Source organism: Myotis myotis, unplaced genomic scaffold (assembly GCF_014108235.1).
Source record: "Myotis myotis isolate mMyoMyo1 unplaced genomic scaffold, mMyoMyo1.p scaffold_m19_p_14, whole genome shotgun sequence".
Lineage (NCBI taxonomy): Eukaryota > Metazoa > Chordata > Mammalia > Chiroptera > Vespertilionidae > Myotis > Myotis myotis.
Window position 1 is genome coordinate 12,109,875 of NW_023416318.1, and position 17,463 is coordinate 12,127,337.

Consider the following 17,463-nt stretch of genomic DNA (forward strand, 5'->3'; position numbering starts at 1 on the left):
CATTAGGATGACTACAATAAAACAAAACACACCCAGAAAATAACAGATATTGGTGATGGTGTGTAGAATGGGAACTTTCGGGCATTGCTGGTGAGAATGTAAAATTATACAGCTGCTATGGAAAACATTATGGTGGTTCCTCCACACCTGCTGCCTTGAAAGCACCCAGGCTTGTATATATAAAAAGTTATATACACAGTTAGCATAGATGTAGCAATCCCACTTCTGGGTGTATATCCAGGAGAATTGAAAGCAGAATCTGGAAGAGATATTTGCATATCCATGATTATAGCATCATTATACACAGTAGACAAAAGTGTTCCACAATAGCCATCAACCAATGAATGGATAAACATAGTGTGGCATCTATAATAATAAAAGGGTAATATGCTAATGAGACCGGACATCATTCCAGATGAAGCTGGGCTGGAGAGAAGCCCCGGTCCTGGGTGCCAGCAGCTGGGGGAAGGAAGGCCTACTCTTGCACAAATTTCGTGCATCGGACCTCTAGTATATGGTACATATAATGGAACATTATTCTGCTTTTAAAAGGAAGGAAATTCTGATACTTACTACAACATGGATGGACCTTGAAGACATTATACTAAGTAAAATCAGACAATCACAACAGGATGATTTAGTTTATAATTCCATTTATCTGAGGTACTGAGCGGAGTATAGAGATAGAAAGAGAATAGTGGTGGCCAGGGACTTGAGTAAGGGAAGAATGAGGTATTGTTTAGTGGGTTCAGAGTTTCAGATTTGGAAAATGAAAAAGTTCTGCAGTTGGGTGGTGGTGATGGTTGCACAACAATGTGAATGCAGTTAATGCTACTGAACTATACAATGATTGATTAAGAATGATTAAATGGTGAATTTTATGTTATGCCTATCTTACCAATAAAACATACAGCATTTTGCATCTGACCAGGAGAAATTTCTCAGCAGAAAACATAGATGAATATGTTCTTCCATTCAGTGGGTTTTAAAATTTTGTTGATGGTTTTCTTTGCTATGCACACGAATATTTTTTTTTTTTTTTTTACTTTTAAAATTATGCTCAGGGTATCTCTCTGGATGAAGAGATATTTTTAAAAATGCATTGATTGATTGATTGGAGAGAGAGAGAGAGCTTTGTTGTCCCACTTATTTATGAATTCATTGGTTATTTCTTGTGTCCTGACTAAGAATCAAACCCACAACATTGGCATATCAGGACGATGCTCTAACCAACTGAACTAGCCAGTCAAGGCTTTGAGATGTTTTTAAAGTATACAAGTGCATAGAGATGTGTTTAAGGATGTTCATCTCAGCCTTGCTTATGGTAGTGGGGAAATTGCCATCTACTTGGGGAAATAATTTGACTGTATATCCTTCATGCAGTCATTCTGCCAAGGAGAGCAGTCTAAGAAGACAAAAGAAGGAATGTTTGTGATTAGTGGCCAGATGGATTATTAAATCTTATTGATGTAGGAGTTCAGAGGAGGGGGAGGGCCTGCTGTCTGGGGTTAGTTGGGGAAGATGAAGACTGTGCTTGACTAGTAAGATGGGACTCAGAGGGCAGGGGTTTTAAAAGGCCCCAAGTGGGGCAGGAGCCCAGGGTCAGGGGAGAGTGGGCACACTTGCCTGGCAGGTTGGGAGAGGGGATGGAGGAGAGGAGAGGATCTAAGAGGGCGTTAGGGCTCTGCTGGACAATGAGGGCTTTGAATGGCTGGAGCAGTCATTTCCAACATGCAGCCTTGTGTCATTCCCACCAAGCCCTATAGCTGTGTGCTTTGTGGTGTTTCTCCAGAAACATCTATATGCTCTTTAAAAAAAGTATTTACTTCAGAGAGGAAGGGAGAGGGAGAGAGAGAGATGGAAACATCAATGATGAGAGAGAATCATTGATCAACTGCCTCTTGCATGCCCCCCACTGGGGTTCGAGGCCGCAGTAGACAAAAGTGCCCTGACCAGGAATCGGACCGTGACCTCCTGTTTCAGAGGTCGATGCTTAAACACTGAGCCACATCGGCTGGGCTATATGCTCTTTTCTTGTACCTTTGAGATCAAAACAAAGTGTTGAGGTGGCCAGTAGCCAAGATTAAGCTCAGTGAAGCAGGAGGAGCTGGGATTAGAGTAAATCTGAAGACAGGTTTAGTGGAGAGGCTGGGCCAGGGTGAAAGTTCAGTCTGAGGCCAGATCAGGGATCAGTCTGTGATCTGGGTTAGGGTTTGTCTGCAGTTGCTTATTTCTGATTGGATCTTGTTGTTATTGTTTTCTGTGTCAATAAATGTTGCTTAAGTGCATGGATGAATGGCAAATATTGTCCAGCTGTTCTTCTCAAAATTCTTCGGCTTCTGCCTCTTAGTCCCTTCTCCCTTGGGAGTCTCTCTCTCTCTCTCTCTCTCTCTCTCTCTCTCTCTCTCTCTCTCTCTCTCTCTCCCCACACCACACATGTGAGTATCTTTCCTAGACCTCCCCAGACCAAATCTTCCTTAAATTTCAACCTACCACCTCCCCCCATTTTCACCAGCTGGGGTCCGAACTCTCAGGCAGTTGCCTAACCTGGGCTATAGAAAGGGGCCCTATGGTGGTAGGAGAAGGTGTGTGTGGGGGGGTGGGGGGTGGTTCTGGCTCCCTACAGGGGCAGTTGGACTCTCTGTCCCCCTGTCCACCCCACCCCTACCAACAGCCGGTGCCTCTGCTCCCTCATCCTTGCTAGGATGGCTGTCTTACTCAGTGCCCTGGAATCCCGGCCTGCACAAAGCCTGGGTGCTTTCGAGGCAGGTTACTGAAACTTTAATCCCAGCTTTCCTTTTCATTCCTGACACCCCCGCACCCCCTCCCCCCAACAACCATGGTCTCAGTTGAGCCACTCCCTTTCCTTGTCCCCAGCAGACACCTGAGTCAAGCCTTGGAGAAGGACACCCATCTAACCTGGCTTACTAGTGGCCTCCAGCTGGGTGTGGCAGCTGTCCCTTGGCTGGGTCGGGGTGGGGTGCGTGATGGTGGGGGCCATGAGACAGGGCAATGTCTCCTCGTCCCACTGCCACCCGCCTGGGTGCATCACCCCAGCATCTGGTCCTCGGCTGCCTTCCAGCTTGGCTGCCTTCCTCCTGGCCTTCATGCTCCAACATGCAGGAGTTTCAGGAGAGGCTCTGAGGATGCCAGAACCCAGCCTGGCACTGAGGCCGTGAGGAGGGAGGGGCCCGCTCTCCTGCTGTCCTTCACCCTCTCCGGGCTTTGGTTGGCCTCCTTTTCCCTCTCTGTCTCTTTTGTGTGTCCCCACCCCACCCAGGCCCTGGCCTCTTCCTGCCTTCTGCTCCCTGCTCCCCTTTCCTTGACCCGGTTTCTGTCTGTCCCTGTCACCATCTTTCTCCTGCACCACATCTCTGCCTGCATCCCTGCTTGGTCTCCATCCCATGTCTTGCTGTTTCCCCCTTTTTCTGTCTGCATCTCATGCTTGCAGACTTCTTGCTCTATCATCACAGATTAGAGGGGCACGTCTTGTTCCCAATTAATCAGCAACAGACATATGACAAATACCTGTTAATGCTAATAATTAGATGGAGAGATCTTTCCCTCAACCTCCCCCCATCCAATTATCCTGCATAGGAACCTTCATCACCAAGTCACCTCTTGGAGCTGAGGCAAGTCAAAGCCACAGATGGTGGTCTGAGCTCCTACCAAGCAGGTGCCAGCCCTGTGCTGGGGGCTGGACTGTGTCAGGAAGACAGGCCTCCATTCTCCAAGAGTCTACAACAGAGTGGAGGGGGTGGTGGTAAGGGGGCAAGAGTACAAACCCTGAGAGGAGGAATAACAATATAAGATATAATAACCATTCAAGGCAATAGTTGCAGTCTCTAGTTTAACGGAAAGAACGTGCAGCCATCATGGGCTGAGGGAGCTGTGCAAACCCTATAGGGTTTGTGAGAGGAGAGCCAGCTGCTGGGGGTTGAGTGCACACGGGAAGCAGGGCAGCCATTCCAGGCCGGGAAAATGTAAGCAATGGTATGAAGATGAGAGTGTGCATGGAGCCAGGGTCCCCAGAGGCTAGCCTGCTAGGACCTCGGTGTTGGTGTTTGTGAGCAAATGGGTAAAGGTTGAGAGGCTGCTTGAGGCCAGACAGTGGACCTGGACTTGACTTGCTGGTCAGTAGGGAGACACGGCAGCTACTTGAGTATGGGGATGATGGGCCTCAAACAACGCTACTGTGAGCATCCTGCTTCCTCCTTTGACACCTAAGCATGAGCGGCTTAAACCAGGGATGTGGTTTGTACCCATGAAGGCAGCTGTGCAGATCCTGCCCCCACTGAGAACCAAACTCCAGGCCACAGCTTCTGTCTGCAGTGGGAGGCCGCAGGGATGGGGACCATTGGGCATATGCCCAAGTGGGTCAGGGAAGGGACTTGTGATGGCTGTGCCACCCTGTGCTTAAAGCCCTCAGTGGCTTCTCATGTGCCGAGGTCTGCAGGCCCTGCATGGCCTGGAAACTGTGTCCTGTTGTGTCTCCCTACATGAGGGTCTTCTCAGTGTACTTGACTGTCTCCCTACATGCTGCCTCTCGGGGTGCTCTTGGGGGCTGTGCTCGGGGACTTCCCCAGGGACACCTGCGCTGCCCACTGCAGATGGTGTTTGGTCATGCCAATGTGTCACACCCAGGATCCCTGGATCCTCAGCAGGCACCCTCGGGTGGGGCGCTTGGCTACTAATTGGTGCCTGTAGAGCACTTGAGAGCATAAAGAATGACACCAGTGAGGAATGCAGCTACAATCCCAGTGTTTCTTGAGTCAGAGGAGAAGCTGGGGAGAGGTCAGCCCCGAGAAGCTCTTGGACCTGTCTCCTTCACATCCACAGGAGATCTGCCCTTAAGGGTGTACACCCACTGGGAGGGCCCAGGAGAGCTGCTTTCCAGGAAGCTCCCTCTGAGCCGTGACCTAGTCCTGGTCGCTTCTGTCCCTCTGGACAAGGTGGAGAGAGGACCCTGTGGAGGGTCAAGAGACCTGGGCTCTGATTTCTAAACTGGCTGTAAGGTCCGGAAAGGTCACTTCTTATGTCTGAACACCCTCAGCGACAAGGAACTCAAGGCCCACCTCAAAGCAGCTTCAACAAGAAGCTTATCTTCTCACCTAGCAGGGAGTCTCTGTGTACAGAGATCCAGGGCTGCCTGATCTAGGAGGCCAGCAGTGCCCTCAGCCCTCAAAGACCTGGGGACCGCCCATCCTTCCTCTCCCTAACCCAGCAGTTGGCACTGTCTCCCTCAGGATGGTGAACGGTAAGCTTCAGCTGGTGAACACGGGGAGCTTCCCTCTCCTGAGAATAGTGAGAAAACTTTCCCTTATGTCCCCAGGTTCCACAGATTGGGTGACACCATCAGGCCAGGGGACTGAAACCCTGTCATCAGCTTTCACCACTGACTCTCAAAAGGAAACCACGAACCCAGCTGGCATGGCTCTGTGGTTGAGCGTTGACTTATGAACCAGGAGGTCAAGGTTTGATTCCCGGTCAGGGCACATGCCTGGGTTGTAGGCTCGATCCCAGTGTGAGGTGTGCAGGAGGCAGCCAATCAGTGATTCTCTCTTATCATTGATGTTTCTATCTCTCTCTCCCTCTCCCTCTTCCTTCCTCTCTGAAATAATATATATGTCTATATATTAAAAGAGAGAGAGAGAGAGAATGAGAGAGAGAGAAAGAAAACCTAGGTACACTGTGACTTTCCCGGTAATGGGAGTGCTGTGGCTTCTGAAGGTGTGGGCTGGCTGTCCTGCAATGCTGGAGACGGTCATGACCTTCCTGTGAATGTCATACCAGCCATTCATGGAGGTGAAAAACCTGCTTTTTATTATCTAAGCCTAGGACCTAACTCCGTTTTATAGAAGTGCTCTTGCCCAAGACTCACCTGGTAAATGAGGGAACATTCTCTGTGGTTTAGAGCCGCCCACCACTTCTGAAGGTCCCACGGCCTGGGCAGTGCTCCGCTGGGCGAGCGGCCACGGTGCCTCGGGTCCGTGACGCTGCGGCAGTGGCCCCTCTGGGTGGGTGGTCTTGCTTAATCAAGCACATCTCGAAACACAGAATCTTATTAGCAATCGTTTTTCCTGTATTCCTCTTTTATGTTACTTATAGAATTCTGTTGATTTTTTTTTTCTTTGAAACTTTAGCACCTATGGATTTCACTTCAGGATGAGTAAAGAGGGTGGCTCGAGATGTTTGCTGTCAGGTAGGGTATTGGGTTTGAGAGGGTTGTGAGCCCTTGGCTTAGGGCCTAAGCCTTAGGCTAATGAAGTTCATCCTGGGGCCAGGAGGGGCCATTCTCCTTGATGATCAGGGATGATGAACTTTGGGACAAAATTAGGAGTTCCCCTCAACGGGGTGGGGTGGAATGTCAGCTGGGAAGCCACCAACGCACCCGCTGCACTGATCCTATGGGCGCAAGTTGCTCATCTGTGAAACAGGTTGATAATCTCAGCTCTGCCACCTTCCTCCTTGAGAGACTAAGGCAGGGATCTGTGGAAGTGCCGGGACAGGGGGCAATTGCTGAACAAATGTGATGCAGAGGGCACGGCTGTGCGCCTGGGGCCCCGCAGTCACCTTTTTAATCCCTGTTCATGTCTTCAAGAGCCCGTGTCCTCGTAGTCCTGTAATTTAACTCCAGAGTCACTAAGGCCACGCACATCAAAGAGCAACGCCGTTACTGCACCTGCACCAAAGTGTGCTGTTCCTTAGCCTCCGTTCCCAGGAGGCCGAACACCAGCTTGGGTGACCCCTCCAGGGTAAGCCGCCTGCCGCTAGGCCCCGTGTTCAACAGAAAAGAAACAAACGGAGATGGTGAGGTGCCAGGCACCAAGAAAAGTGGAAACGATGCAAATTCTACCTGGAATTCTCCCTGCTGCAAAGACTTGCCTGGCTCCCTCTGGACTTCCAGGCCTAGAGATTTAGATGCTGGCCCTCAGCTCCCTCGGGGAGGAAGCGGGGTGGTGGGAGAGGGAGAGCTTTGGCAAGGCCGCCCCTTGCATGAGCTATCTTGCTCTTAAATCATAGAATACTGAAGAGCAAGGCAGACCCCAGGTTTAAAACCAGAGCCTGGACGTAAGTGTGAGAGTCACATATTTAACCACTCCGTGCCTCCGTTTCCTCATCTGTCAATGAGACAATAACACATCCTTGGATTAAAAGAAACAGTGTAAATCAGGCTTTAGAACTGTGCCTGCACAATATGATTTAGCCACTGGCTGACTCTTCCTTGCTGACGCATGAGGTTCCAGGGCTGGCTGCGTGCTGCTGGGGTACCCCCATCCTTTGCTGGGTCCAATAGCTGTAGTCCTAGGGATCATGACTCACAGATACTCTGGGGGAGCCGCCTCAGAATCTCTGCTTTCCCTCCCAGGCCTGAGGTGGCTGGGCCCATGGAATGACCTCAGCCAGAAGGAATGAGGGGTGAGGAGTCTATAGTCTGGGTGTAGCCCCTGCCTACCCTTGGGGCCCTCTCAGCCCCACCTTGTATCTGCTCCTTAGCGGCTGACCCACAGGCTATAGGATGCCAGGGGTCACCCCGGTGACTCACTGTGGCCTCCTGGTCAGAACCCCAGTGCACAGGAAACCCCTAACCCCTCCCTTCTGCAGCCCAGCCTTAGATGCACCATTGGCCCTGACCTCTAGATGAAACCTCAAGTTGGCCTGTGACTGATGTGTGACCCTGACCTTTGACTGACTTGTGATCCTGGCCACAGACAAACTCCTGGGCTCAGATAGGGCTCCAGTTCTCGTCCCTGGCTGAGCGCTGGCCAATACACTGACTGACCGACCTCCAAGTCACGGGAGACACTCAGGGGATTTCTGGGGTGAAGGCCCTGTCTCTGTACCACTTGTCCCTCCCTTCTGATCCTTTGGGTGTGGGCTGGCATGCTCCATCTGCCTGGCAGCCTGGCTCCCTGAAGGTGGGGAGTACCTGCCTGGCCCCCCTTGCTGGGACTGCTCGAAAGGCAAGGGGCCTTGGCCTCGGAGGAGAAGGTGCTGACTGTGTCCCTTCAGGCAACTTCTCAGTGATGCGACCAGAGGAACATACTTCCTCCTGCCCCTTCTGACTGCAGCTCCCAGACCGAAGCGACCAACCCTTCCCCATTAGCTCAGGGCTCCCTAGCAGCAGCGGCAGAGCTCCCCAAATAGAACGGGTTTCTCTTTTTAAAAATTATTTACTTAGCCCTAGTTGGTTTGGCTTAGTGGATAGAGCGTCAGCCTGAGGACTGAGTGGTACCAGGTTCGATTCTGGTCAAGGGCACATGCCCTGGTTGCGGGCTCGATCCCCAGTAAGGGGAGTGCAGGAGGCAGCTGATCAATGATTCTCCCTCATCGTTGATGTTTCTATCTATCTCTCTCCTTCTCCCTTCCTCTCTGAAATCAGTAAAATATATTTTAAACAATTAAAATTAAATTAATTATTTATTTATTGAAACATCAATATGCGAGAGGAATATTGTTCAGTCTCCTCCCACACATGCCACTACTGGGGATCGAACCAGCAGCCTGGGTATATGCCCTGACAGGAAATCAAACCCACCGCCTTTTAGTGTATGGGAGGACACTCCAACCACTGAGCCACACCTGCCAGGGCTGGACCAGATTTCTTAAGGACAGAACCATGTCTCTTCCATCAGATTGGAGGATCCCTGGGAGTAGGAGTTGTATCTCAATCACCCAAGGGGGGGTCCCCAACAAAGGGATAAGAGCAGACTAGGTGCTAGAGTTGTACCAACTTGGTTTCATCATTTATTAGCTCTCAGTCCTCTTAACCTCTCTGAGTTCAGCTTTTCTCTGCTGCAAAATGGGGCCAGTGACACTACTTACCTCATCGAGTTGGGAGGATTAAATGGGATGAGCTTCAGGAAGCAGTGGGCGTGGTCCCTGGAGCTCGTAAGTGCTCAGCAGACGTCAGAGGTCACAGATATTGTACCATCGTCATGATAGAGGCTCCATAATGTTTGGGCAGAGAGTCAGTGACGCTGAGCTCTTCCCACCACCCCCTAAGCCAGGGGCTTCTCACTGGAGAGGGACCAGAGAAGGGTGTCTAAAGTGGCCTCCCTTGCCACCCTCATTTCTTGTGGTTTCTTGGGAGCTCTGGGCCTATAGGGCTTGGTCTAGCCTCTCCACAGAGCTCCTTTCTGCCCCTCAGCCTAAGCAGGCCCCCACCTTTCTACATCATCCCGTTCTTGCCTGACCCAGCCTACTCGCACCAAGAAGCCTCCTGGGTTGACGTCTGCCAGGACCTGGCTCTGTAAGGCTAAGTCACAGCAACCAGGCCTGATCCTCCAGTGCTCATGGCCTTGCCATGATCCCTGGCTGCCTGATTCTCCAGAGACAGAGAGGATCCGGGACCCAGGCTGCCCCTCCCACCATGGACTAAGGGTGAGGCCACTGAACCAGAGCCACAGTCCTGGGAACATCTCCATAGCACCCGTGACCCAAACAGGTACCCAAACTGCCCTGGGGAGTGTCTGGTTTCTTTTTCTCACTCTTCAATTAGGCAAATCACTTAAGTCATTTTGAATTACTCCAGTTGGCCACTTGGGGCTTTCTCCTTTGGGAGGCTTGATTATTAAGAAACAGGACAGGTGCCAAGATCAGCCATGACTTCATGAACTGGGGGCACACTTCCGGTGGGTGGGCTGGGGGATCCTGCCCACAGATGATCACTGAGGGCAGGTGATCTCTCTAGAGATGAGCAAGGCAGGTGCTCTCATGCATATGCCCCTGGACTGACCTCCAGGAGAGAGACAGGGAACAAGGCCATGATGCCCTGTACGGCCGCTTGGCCAAAGCAAGATGTGAACTCAGGCTGCCCAGGGGACTGGGACACCCTTTTTTTTTTCAATCAGCTACAAACTTTCTTCAAGGTTCTGGGGGAGGATGAAGAGACTCCCTTTTCACCTTGGCTGTTGGGGAGCTCAGATTTAAATCTAATCCTTAATCATAGTGATTTTGCCAACCTCTATGTTTGACATATTTGTGTCTTTCTCTTCTTTTTTATTGGTTATCATTATATTTTGTTAAGAGTGACATTATATAAAATATTTTATTTTAAGTTACTTCATGTCTTCTCTGGAAATAAGTAGAGTATAATTTTAAAAAATCAAATAGTGGGGTTCAGAAGAAGAGTTCACAGACCATTAAAGGGAACTCGCAGGAATATTCTGCATCTTACCCTTTTGGTTGGAGGCAACCTCAAGCAACAGGGGGTGGAAAAAGTCAACTTTCTTGGGCCTGAAGACTCAGAAACAAATTCCAGCTGCAGCTCTGGTTGTAGTGAGCAGGCAGAGCAGGGCTTTGGCCCAGACCACGGCTCTCTGTGAAGGGAAAGTGGCCTGGGTTTAAGGCTGCAAGCCCTGACTTTTGGCCCAGCTCCCCCTCTCTCTAGCAGTGGGAGCCTGGGCAGATCCTCTGTATATCTGGAGTTAAATGGGAACAAACAAGGACCTGACCTTGGTTTTCATGGGCCTCCCCTGAGCCAATGAGTGGATTTTTAAAAAATACATATTTTTATTGATTTCAGAGAGAAAGGGAGAGAGAGAGATAGAAACATCAATGATGAAGAGAATCATTGATTGGCTGCTTCCTGCACGTCTCCCACTGGGGATTAAGCCTGAAACCTGCTCATGTGCCCTGGCCGGGAATTGAACTGTGACCTCCTGGTTCACAGTTGATACTCAACTACTGAGCCATGCCGGCTGGGCTAATGGGTGGATTTTAATAATTTTTCTGATCAGGGCTGGGTTGCACACTGCTCTTGCTGCTCAAGGAAGAAACTGGGTGGGTTTGTTGAGACTCAAGGCCTGAAAAGGCCTCCTACACCCAGCTCCTAGAAGAGGAATCCATGCGTTATAAGAATGGCTGTCCCCTAGCCTCAGAGAGACCCACTCCTAGCCTGAGGTCCAGTGCCTTCTGGCCACTGCCTTTCCCACTGGCCCAGGTCCTCCCAGCATCCTGGAGTGGCCAAGCACATGAACCAGAGCTAGCCTCCCAGCGTGGGGGTGCCCTCCTTGGGCTCTGGGCAGGAGGAGCTTGCTGAGCAAGCCATAGGGGCCTTCTGGGAGTGTCTCCTGACCTGGAAAAGGGCTCAGTGGCCCCTGATACACCTGCCTCTCATGATGCCACAGTCAACATTTACTGAGCACACGCCAGGTGCCACCCACTGAGTGGAACACCTGTTCAATCCACACAACAGCCCCATGAGTCAGGTGTCATTATTACCTTACTTTACAAACAGGGAAACCGAGGCACAAGAAGTTGTGTCACACAGTTAGGAAATAGTGGATTACGAATGTTCTCTTAACCATTACAATCTATGGACTCTCATGCCTTCATTCATTCCACACGTGCTTATTGAGTGGGTACCGTGCGCCAGGTGTTAAGGATCCATTAGTGGGTGAAACAGACTAAAAGCTCTGCCCTCCTGGAACTGGTATTCCAGAGGGAGAAGAAAGACAATAAACAGAGCGCACAGTAGGCAGGTAGATTGTATAGTATGCTGGCTAGAAGGTAGTAAGTGGCATGGAGAAAAAGAGAGAAGAAAAAGAGAAAGAGAGAAAGAGGGGAAAGAGAGAAAGAGTGGACTGGGGATGCTGGAGAGGGGAGAGCTGTGATTTAAGTGGGATGGCCCTGGAAGGCCTCATTCCACCAAGACTTGAAGGAGACAAGAGAGGGAGCCATGTGGCTACCTGGGAAAAAGACACACGTGTAAAGCCAGCAGGGCAGCGGGTGTAGCCAGAGGAAGGCTGAAGGCAAAGGACGACGGAGAAGGTAGGAGGCCATCATAAAGCCTTTCTCCTTCCCCCACCCCAGAACTGAGTTGGCCATATTGTGTGAATAGGAGGGTGGCTGCATCATCGGGGCTTGGGCTTGTACTTTGAGACCAATGGGCAATCTGCAGATTCTCAGCACTTCAGCGACTTGATGTTTACAAAGGAACCTCCGACTGCAGTGGGGAGAGCTGACGGGAGGGGGCCGAGAGCAGGGGTCCCCCAGTGGTCCAGGGCAGACCATGGGGTCTGGATGGTGAGGGAGGAGATGTGCGGTGAGAAACAGAGGGGTTCTGGATCTATTTTGAAGGTGGAGCCAAAGGATTTGCTGCTGGATTAGATGTGGGGTGGGAGAGAATGAGAGGAGTCAAAATGTGTGGCCTGAACAACCGGAAGGATGAGTTACCATTTACGGAGACACAGGGTGGGGAGGTTCTTCTCCGGCGTGTGGGGGATGGTCAGAGGTCAGTCTCGGGCACGTTCAGTCTGAGCTGCTCATGCTGCATCCCAGGCAGAGCTGTTGAGCTGGCGGCTGGACCTGCATGTCTGGGGTGCACGATGCCATCTGTAGACTCGTTTCTGGGTGTCTCTCTGTCAGACGGATGGGCTCTTAGGGGAGGCTGAGGAAAAGGCCTTGCAGTGTGTGCCTGCAGAGCTGGAACTTGTACCTGCTATTCCCCGGGAAAGGGGCTCTTGTGTCCTCGGCCTCCTGGTGACAGACAGGACAGGAAGGGGCTGGGTTGGCTGAGTGCACCAGGCCCTGGGACAGATGGGAATCGAGGCCCACGTGACTTGCCTGGGCCAGCGAGGAAAAGCGGCAGAGCTAGAACCCAGGCCTGTGGCGCGGGGCTCAGATTTGTGCACGGTATGGTAGCACTCATGGAAGCGCCCTGACAGGTCTGGAATGCGGGAGTGTTACTGGGCCCCATTGGCTGGCCAGGGGCGTATTTTGGTAGGATTGCCCTCTCACCCAGTGACGGGGACCAGCACACGCTCTTCCTGCTGGGAGAGGCCCAGGCCCCTGGGTGGGGGCCCCACACTCAATCCTTGCTCCCTGATTCATTCCAACTCTCAGGTGTCCTGAGTCACTTTCTTCCCAGAGGAGAGTTGCGTGTTTGGCAAATCCCTGGATCCTGGGGGAAGGAAGGAAATTGGAGCCCAGGGTTGGTCCTGTGCGTAGGTGAGGCAGGCAGCCACCCACACCTGCCCCAGATATCTGCCCTGGCTTGGAATTTACTCACTTGTCTATCTGTCTATCCGATGATCAATTCCTGAGTAATCAACCATCTCCATTCAGGTGCTCAGCACTGTGCCCTTTACAAATAACCTTGCAATCGTTTTATTTTGCAGATGAGAAGAACATCAAGACTCAGAGAACAGAAAAGGCTGGTTCAAAAGTGCCCGGATAGTAAAGAGGGGAACCAGAGTGCAGACCAGCTTGTCCGGCTCCAGGAGCTCTTCCATATACCATCTCCACTGTCCCCAAGCCTGGCTGCTCTTTCCAACGCTTGGTCCCAATTCTCCACTCTAGGAGAGCAAGCTGTGACTTCGGGAAAATATCTCCATTAGCCTTGACCTTTGGGCGATGGGAGAAGGAGGAGATATGGGATATTGATGAACAGCCTCATGGGTGACTCTGCAGCAATGGAGGGACAGCAGCTGTGGGAGAAGTCTCTGGTGGTAGGTGCCTAACAGTTCCATGGAAACAATCAGAACATGAAAGAAGCAAGTAGGGCAAAAGGCAGCCAGAGGAAAGGAATGAACTTGCATTCAGAGGCCAGACCAGAGGATGTGTGTGTGTGTGTGGGGCGGGGGGGGTGGTGTATAAGGTAAGGGAGAGTCAGATTGCAGAAGTTTCTAAAGTCTATGGAATGTTCTGGGTAGTACCGGTGAGAGGTTGAGGTGCCTCTTCCCCCAGGAAGCCTTCTAGTGCTAACTCTGCTGGTTTCTCAGCTCCAGCCAGCTCTCCCTCCTTTGCTGGTGTAGCCTGAACTTCAGAAGGAAAGCATGAAACTTCCTGGGTCATGCCCTCTCTCCCAGGGACCAGGGCATGCAGCTGCTCACAGGATACCCACGTTACTGCAAGGAATTGTGGGATGTCAGGAAGCCCAGAGACTCTCCCAAGAAGGATCAAAGTTCAGAAGGAGGGCCAACCCCATAGACAAGTGGACTGTATTTTACTTAAGGTGTATCCAGAAATGTTCTCTCCAAATAGCCCCAAGGGAATGTTATGGTGGCTAGAATTCAAGCCATGGAGATTCACCCTTTGGACTAAGTCACATCCCCTTATAGGCAAATTTCCTTGGAAGGGGTATCACTGTTCCCATCACCATGGAAGCCTTAATCTAACACTTTCCTCTCTGGGTACCTGGGGGTGGGACGGGAGAGCAGAGCAGGGAAGTGCGGCCTGAGAACCCCAAGGGAAGGCTGAGTGCCAGAGGCACCTTTGGGCCACTTTGCACTTGTGTTGTGTGTTTGAAGGCCTCACAGCGGTCCATCCCTAAGTTTCACCAACGCCCCAAAGGTCAAGTCAATAGCCCTCTTTCAATAAGACTCCTGGTGTCTCTTGGGCTTCCTTGTAGAGGGGGGGTAGGAGCTGATCTAGGGGAACTGTGAAAGGGGGTCTTGGAGTCCAGTTCCCATCAGCAGGAAGAATCTAATTCAGGGAAAGAAGTCTGGGCAGGCAGTCAGTCTGCACAGAAGATCAAGCTGGAAAACAGTGCCCTCTAACCCGGATTTCCACCTGTGGCCCCGTCTGTAACTCACCAACTGCAAAGTAGCTTCACCCCCACCGGAATAGACAGTGTCCCTGAGCAGAACCAAGAAAACGCTCTGCCAACCTATCTTGACCTTGTATTTCTGCAATAAGCATATACATGTTGCATGATGCAGGTACATGCCACACCTCATGGACCCAGTCAGAGCTGCAATCAACCGAAATCCCACAACCAAATAATGCATGGTGCATACAGCATTATTTATTGGGGAGAAGGGGTTGGTTTTATTAGATAAGGCTTAAAGTCTTTGACATGACCCTCAAAAATAGGTCCAGTTTAGAAAAAGGAAGACCAAGAACTTGAGGAAGGTAGGCAGTTGATGAGCATAAATCAGAATAAAAATAATCTTCAAATATATTGTGAATAAGACCTAGTGATAATCCTATATAATAAAAGGCTAATATGCAAATTGACTGAATGGCAGAATGACCAGTTGCTATGATGCGCACTTACCACTAGGAGGCAGATGCTCAATGCAGGAGCTGCCCCCTGGTGGTCAGTGCACCCCCACAGGGGGAGCACCACTCAGCCAGAAGCCAGGCTCACGGTTGGTGAATGCAGAGGCAGTGGCAGGAGAATTTCCTACCTCCTCAGCAGTGCTAAGGATGTCCGACTGACGGCTTAGGCCTGCTCCCCTTGGGAGCCGTCAGTCAGACATCCCCCAAGGGCTCCCGGCGAGAGGTGCAGGACGGGCTGAGGGACCCTCCTGAGTGCAAGAATTTCGTGCACTGGGCCTCTAGTATGTATATACGTTAGAGCACATGACTAATAGTGGCTAGTTGTACTAATGGGAAGATTGTGAAATAAAGACAAATCCAAGTAAATTAAAATATATTACATTTACCACAAACAGTTGATCCCTTATTTTAAACATAAAGAAGAAAGCATGTAATTTATATTACTTGAAAATTTATTTCTCCATTTTTACTAAATAAAGGCTGAACACAAATAGTTTTTAATAGCTCATTGGGACACTGAATTATTAGCTTCCTTGTGTTCCCCCTGATGAGAACGGCTGGCAGCACAGCCACTGCCTGTGGGAAATTGGAAAGACACAGCTCCAGATTTGTGATATGATAATAGACATGCTTCTTATTAGTGATTTCAATAACAAGGTCCCGCAGCAGGTCTAATGATCATTGCAATTCCAGTGTAGTGACGAGCATTTTGATATTTCAAGGTATCTTTGCAATTGTAATGTGATATGAAAATACCTGGTTTCTATTGGTGACAGAGTCATAGGTACTTTGTGAATAATTGACCCTTGAGCAGCATGGGAATTAGGAGCACTGACACCCTCCCCCCACCACCCCCCATGTTCTAGTAAAAAATCCACAAATAACTACAGTTGGCCCTTTGCATCTACAGATTCTTAACTCTGGATAAGAAATACAGTTGACCCTTAAACAACATGAGTTTGAACAGTGAGGGTCCTCAGTACTGGTATCTTGTTTACACCTCTGTCCTGCCTCCCCATGCTCTCCCCAGTGGCTGCTACTCATGGCTCCCCCTCTGCCCACGTCTGCCTGCCCCTATGAGTCAGGGCCTCAGCCTGGCCTGCTGCCAGAGCCCCCTGATCCTCTGTGTTGGTCTCCCATTGGTGCTCCACAGGGAAGCCAGGCAAGATGCAAAGTTCCTCACGTCATCCCCTCCTTAAAAATCCTTCAGTGGCTTCTGAGTACGCTTATCCCAAGAACAGGAGGCAGGCCTCGGCCCCTAAGGGCCTGGCCACGCTGCCTTTCCAGGCCCAGCAATCTCACCTCCCACTGGTCCCTCCGTAACCACTGTGGCTTCCTTTAATTCCTGGCTCGTGCCATGTGCCCATCCACCCCGCCTTGCCACTAGCTGTTCCCTCTACCTGGGGCGCTTCTTGCTCAGCGTAATACCTTGGGACGCCTTCAGCTGTTGCTCAGACATGACTTTCTCCAGAAACCTTTCCTGCTCTCGGCAGTGGTCCTGTCCCACACTGGCTGCTCCGCTGAGTGCTGGTTTATTGTAACATGCACTTCACCTCTCACCCTGGGGATGGGTGGAGGTCTTCATGAGGCAAAAGGGGGCACTGTGAGCATCCTGTCACCGGGAGAACCACGCAGCACTGGGAGAGCTCTGGCTTGAGGCTTATAGCTGACTTCAGGAGCAAGCTCAGGCCTGCGGCATATGACAGGGGCAGGCAGTTCCCATGTGAGGCACGCAGTGCTGTGCAGGCTCTGGTGGCACCGGAACCTGTGGTCTAAAGTCCCCAGTCAGTTTTAATTTTACTCTTCTTTGTTTTTCCGACCTAGGCTATAAGTTCCAAGGCAGCACCGATGGTGCCGGTGCCCAGCACCTCACATGCACCCGGCATGCATGCACCTGGCAGGCAGAGTTCAACTGTGGCTTCTGCTGGAATGTGAGAGTTCTCCCCGGAAGAGCCCGTGTCCCCTCCCCTTGTCTCCCTGAGCCTCTTGAGAATCTGCCCACCCTCCGGTGGGCGCTAGTGGGCATTTCCTCATTCACTGCTAAATTGTGCAGGAGGGTTGCCAGGGCCTCATACCCAGTCTGGCGGGGCCTGGCTCTGAGGGAGCTCCCGGAGACGGAGTAAGAGTTTAACAGATGTGTGCCTAGTTGAGTGTCAAGTTTGGAGGGCTGGATAGGATGACCTCATCGGAGGAGGGTGGGCCCTTAGAGGAGGGAAAAGAAGGCCAGCTGTCCCAGGTCAGAGTTCGATTTGGGGTCAGGTGGTGGGGCCCAGGCTCAGGGGAAGGTGCTGGGGTGTCTGGGGAGTTCCACACCCCATGATCTGGGCTGGGTGCTCAGAGAGGATCCTGGCACACCCCCGGCGGCCTGCTCCCACCTGCTCCTGGGGTGGGGGCAGCAGGTGGGGCCCACTCGTCACCAACCGGGCCAGCGGGCGGAGCTGGCCTTGCTCTGGG

The 17,463-nt window shown here is 51.3% G+C and overlaps 1 long non-coding RNA gene across 1 annotated transcript; it reads right to left on the bottom strand.

Annotated features, from left to right (window-relative positions):
* Positions 1 to 636: 636 nt before the first annotated feature.
* LOC118668869 lies at positions 637 to 9,360 on the bottom strand. The gene is made up of 3 exons (XR_004971785.1): positions 8,827 to 9,360; positions 5,882 to 6,045; positions 637 to 1,405 (listed from the first exon to the last, which is right to left on the bottom strand). It is a non-coding gene; the product is annotated as an uncharacterized LOC118668869 (long non-coding RNA).
* Positions 9,361 to 17,463: the final 8,103 nt, after the last annotated feature.